We start from the raw sequence: 5808 nt of genomic DNA, 5'->3' as shown, positions 1-5808 counted from the left end.
ATATATATAATTTGAAATTTGTGTTTGAAATAAATTGACAAATATTAAAACAACATATACAAACTGATATTAATAAAATAAAATTTATACAAAAATATATTATATAAAAATTATATGTTTTTGTATAGATATATGATATTTTTTCAACGTGCGACGGATTTGCTAGGATAAAAATGTTGTTGCTATTTAGCGATATTAGTATTTGTAGCTAGTTGTTGCTAAATAGAATAATGTTGGCTACGACTTTTGTTGTAGCTAAAGTGTAGCTATCTAGCTACGGATCGCCGACGGAATCTATCCCTAGCTATATAGCTACGGATTGCTACGAATTGCTACGGATTTAGCTACAAAAATAAAATTATGTGTTCCGTCACTATCTTTCGCCATTTCTGTCGCTAAATTATTTGGTTACGGAAATACCTTCGCCAGTCCGCAGCTATTTTGATAAATTCTTGTAGTGATACATTGCATGTGCCATGCACATATTGCCTTCAAACATACCAAATTCTCAGCATATAAAGTACTCTCATCTTTATGACTCCACGGAAATACCTAATTTATGTAGTGATGTAGAAACCATATACGTCATTCTTTTTATTTTTGTGTGGACATGTAAAATCGCTAAGAAACAATAATCTACTCGTATATGGATGAAATAAATGTTCGAAAAAGAAGCTACCAGTCTACCACTACCGTACGAACTACGAACTAACCCATCAATAAATATTTTAATATAAAAATTGATTTATTTATATTTTTTTTGTTCAAAATTGATTTATTTATATAACACCTAAAAATAAATATATAAAATGAATTATAGAATGAATTTCTGAATGCAAACAAACAAAACCAAACGTTACGGAAAGCAGAATTTACTGTTAGATTTTAAAACCAAAAACAAAACATCAATTGCACCGTCCAATTCAGATTCCATGCAAATTATATAGTTACTTGTACGTCATTGTCTTCTTGTATTAAATGTTGACATCTATGTCTACACATCCCTACACTATATTTATTAGAATGACAAGAAGTTATGTTCTTTCTACTTTTCAACAAACTATAAACACTATAGTTTGTTGGAGCGTACTGTTTATGTTCGTCGTATTCATATGCATGTAAAAATGTTATATTATTAAACTTAATATGTGCATGTCAGTCGTTGGATTCTACCTTTCTCGTTGGACTTGAATGCCACAAGACTCATCACAATGAAATGTATATGTAAATTTCAGTTCAGCACTAGAAACAATGTAATTACACTGAAAAATGGTGAAATAAATAGTGAAATCCTTAAAGTAACATGCAGAATGATCGATGTATATATATAATTATGTTTCGGTTGTTATGTTATATGTAGATGTTTGAAACAAAATATCCCACCTGTAAATTTGTTAAATTTGAATCCTAATAAGTAATATCTAATGGCTAATGATCAGATATCAAGCAGCACTTATTTATCTTAATTTTTCGACCATTAACAATAGTAAGCACTCTCATTTATCCGGTATATCTCAGTACTATATATGTCTGTGTCTCGATCTGGTAAATCGTACTATTCAAGATCTATATATGAATTAAAGATATGTGAAATATAATAAGAGCGCTTTTAAAATTGCTGCGGTACTTAGTTGTACTTACGTCCCGTGAAACATCATTTCAGGATTCACTTATCTTTCTTCGTTTCCTCTCGTTGATGACCTTATTTGAATCTCAAAACTTAATTTATATCCACGCATAGGTATTTGTATTCACTTGGAGTTCCTAGTTACTTGTAATAAAATCCGTGTGGAGAAACAAACTTTTTGTTTGGATGATTAATAGTAGAAAATAAAAGCTTTCGTTGTGGAGCCATGTCGCCGTCGGCGGATATTTTGCCTCTAATTAACTATGACCTCACATATATATGACCTACCATTAAAGTGAAATGATTACATCTTTATAATATATATTAAACATTTTAATTCTGTTTGTATGAATTTTATTTAGCAATTTTTTTTTGACTTTTCTAACTTGGAAGTATATCCATAACCAGAAATGTAACTATGATTTTTATTTGGATGATCTCCTGTTAAATTCTTGGTATATAATTAGAACCTAATTATTATTATTATATTCTGTAGAAATAGAAACCATCACAATATTATACATTTCCTGTATATTATTTGAGAATCTTTTGCAAAAATGTAACCTTAAGTTAGTAAAAATTAAAAAATAGATCCAGGTGATGTGGCAGTGTTTAAGCTCTATAATTGCTTACGTGGTAGAGTTTGAGAGAGTTTGTGCATACCATAGTTTAAAAAGTATATATCACTAGCGAGTTACAAACATTCGATGGTTAAACGGACCGAATTCGAGTGCTTTAAAAAAACTATTATCTCTCATCTTTGATTATAAGTATCATCTACGAAATCTACGAAATTATACATTAGGGGTGTGATTGGTAAGAACCGTGATTTCATTTTTTGGCTGTAGAAATATTGCTCTGACTTTTTTGATTTTGACTCTAGCTAAATTTTTAACTTTCAAAAGTCTTTAAATTTGGGCTATATAAAGTTATCTCTGCAGAGCAATTATAAAAACATAAATTTAAAAAAGTACCGTTGACTAAAAAGAAGGGTTGTAAGCTTTAAAAAATATATAAATCAAGATTGGTGTAGATTTAGAGCTGTTGATATAATTGTAGCCGTGGAAAACAACTACAACAATAGCCGATCACACTCAAGTGTGAATGTTCTGATATATCAATCAAAGTACACGTTTATCATATACTTTTGAATTTGTTTATATTCAGCTACACCTACAAGTTTCAAACATGAAAACATGATAAACAGAGTATAAGATCTTGTAAACAGATGTTGTGTCTGTAATCAGTTCCTTTAACAATGGTTATGGTCCTTTTGAAATTTAAATATGGTGGGAAACGTGTATAATGTATTTATAGATAAAGCTACACGTACAAGTTGCAAACATGAAAGATGAAATGTTCTCTCTATTATCAGTTCCTCTAACTTTGGTCGTGATCCATTTAAAATTAGGAATGGTGTCAAACGTGTATAAGATTGACTGCTAATATATAGAGCTACACTTTATATAATCATAGTTTCTTAAGCAACATGTTAATGTGTATGATAGGGGATGGCATTGTGGAGACATGGTCGTGTTGCCTACAAAGCTATTTTTAATTGCAAGAACAGAGAAATTTGTCATTTTGTGTTCGGTTAGTGAAATCCCGTAGACTGTATTTGCGAAATGATTTTGCCACATGTCTTTTCTACAATCAATTTCACAAAACAAATATGACATGTCTACTGAAATTGATGACATGTCTTATAGTTTAATATGAGATGGACAATTGCATTTAATGTTAATTTATATTTTTGTTAAACTTTTTAAACTATGGTAATAACTCATATATTACATTTAATATCAATTTATATTTTTGGAAATTTTTTTAAAATATGGAAATAACTCATAAATCATCATTAAAATAAATATATTCAAATATGTCACTATAAATTTCGAAATATAATTTAATAATATAATTTTAAATTACACAATTTTATTACTAAAATTTTCAAAAATGTATACAATTTTTTTAGAAAATTATAAAAATTTAATCGTAAAATCATTATTTTCTTATATATCTACAAATTTTATAAATATTGTTTAATTTTAATTTTGGTAATTATGCAAATTTTACAAATTTATTTAATATATTTAATTAAAATAAATAGATAAAAAAATCTATCCAAGATTATAATTTCAAATATATACATGCATATTCTTAAATATAATTTATGTTTAATTAAATAAAATTTATATTAAAATAATGATAAAAGAAAATTTACAATATTAATAAAATTTTATTTTAAAATATAATTTATATTTATCTGTTAAAAAATATTTTAAATGTTTTTACTGTACGTGGTGCAGGAATACACCTAGTCGAGACACCAAAGATGAAGAACGGTTTAGCAATTTAAATATTGGTTATCTGTGGTATCCATTTTAATTGATTCGAACCATAATAAACGAGTGTAATCTGTTCGACAATGCAAAATAAGGTTCTATTCGCCGTAATGCGCATTGAATAACCACGGATCATATGGTAAGTTTAATGTATATTTTCCTTAGTAAAATAACATACAAGATCCGCTGTTCGTTTAAGATGTATGAAATATTTATCGAATTAATTTGCCTTGATAAGTTACAATATGTATCTCTTAAATATGTAAATTTTGTATTTATTACACGAAAACTTTGGCACCAAGGCGTTGATCGAAATTAATTTTGGCACCTAGGTGTATATAAATGCGTCTGTTCTACACTTGCCATAGGAACATTTGGATCTTGCCTTAAATTAAACTATACATCATATGAAAATACATACTTATACTTATATTTTGATATCTTCGTTGAACGTATATTGAAAATTTAATATTTTAATTTTAAATTCTTCATTGTTTTTTTAAATGATTATAAATTATTGAAACCACTAAACATTTCACAATAAAAAAATTGTTGATGTAAATGTTTGTTACACAAATAATCATAAAATCATATGAGTAGAAACCTCATTTAATAAATATCCATATTTAAAAACCATATTAAAAGTATACTATATATCTATGTTAATATCATTTAAATTTCATTATATATCATATACGATAGATAAGATTGATTATTTTGATTTATTTACCCTAAAATGATTGCGAATAAACAAGTGCGGTCGTTTGATTTATATGTGCACGCCAATTTATTACATAATGGTAACTGATTTCTTAGTTATTTAATATATAATTATTATTTTATTATTTCATAATATGCAAAAAAAAAACATAAAATAAATAATAAATATAAAATATTTATTCTGCACAAGGCGCAGATCTTAACCAAAGTATGCATCTCTTTAATAATTTTAAATCTTAAATATTTTCTAAATCTCAGGTAAAAAAAATAACGAAATGAGAATAAACTCAAAAATCAATATTTATATCAAACAATAACAAAAATGAAAAAAACGACACAAAATGAGAACAACATTGAAGATAGATAGGATTTGGCACGTGAACGTAAACTTCTCATAACCATAATTAACTTTTAAATTGCTAAATCATGATATAAAACCGAGCTGGCATAGTTTCATTGTAACCAAATAGTAGACCTTAGATTCTTTGACCTAAACGTTAGGTTTTTTATGCGATAAGTGATTTTTTGACCTAAAATATTTTTAAAAATAGGATCAACTCATCGGTAAACAAATGATGTAATTAACAAAAAAAAAATTTAAAAATTGTTTAAGGACCAAAAATATTAATTCGATCAAGAATATAAATTTTATTTTTCCATACGATATTTCTTAAATAATTTTCATATAAATTTTGCGCAAGTCTTATCATATTTCTAGTAAATGGTAACCTTTATTTTCAGCTTTTCCAAACCGGCTGAATCAGTGTTGTTAATAAAAATGAGTTAATTAGTTATATTACCTCGTCTGATTAATTTCGTTAAACGGTTGATTTTTCCATGTAAAAACGACTGATTTTCCCATACCGCAACTAAACTTTACCATTAAACTATGTGTTTTCCTGCACCATGTGCAGTTATATTTAAAAATAAATTTTATTAAATATTATAGATTTTACTATTTTCTTACTAATATTTAATATAAATTTGATATATATTAAATCAATTTTTATAAAACTAATAAAAATAATATAAAATTGTATAATTATCAAAAATTTAGCCTAAACGCAATATTTATAAAATTTGTAGATATATAAGAAACTAATGATCTTACGATTA

This window comes from Brassica oleracea, chromosome C8, assembly GCF_000695525.1.
Source record: "Brassica oleracea var. oleracea cultivar TO1000 chromosome C8, BOL, whole genome shotgun sequence".
NCBI lineage: Eukaryota > Viridiplantae > Streptophyta > Magnoliopsida > Brassicales > Brassicaceae > Brassica > Brassica oleracea.
Note: the sequence above shows the minus strand (reverse complement) of the source record.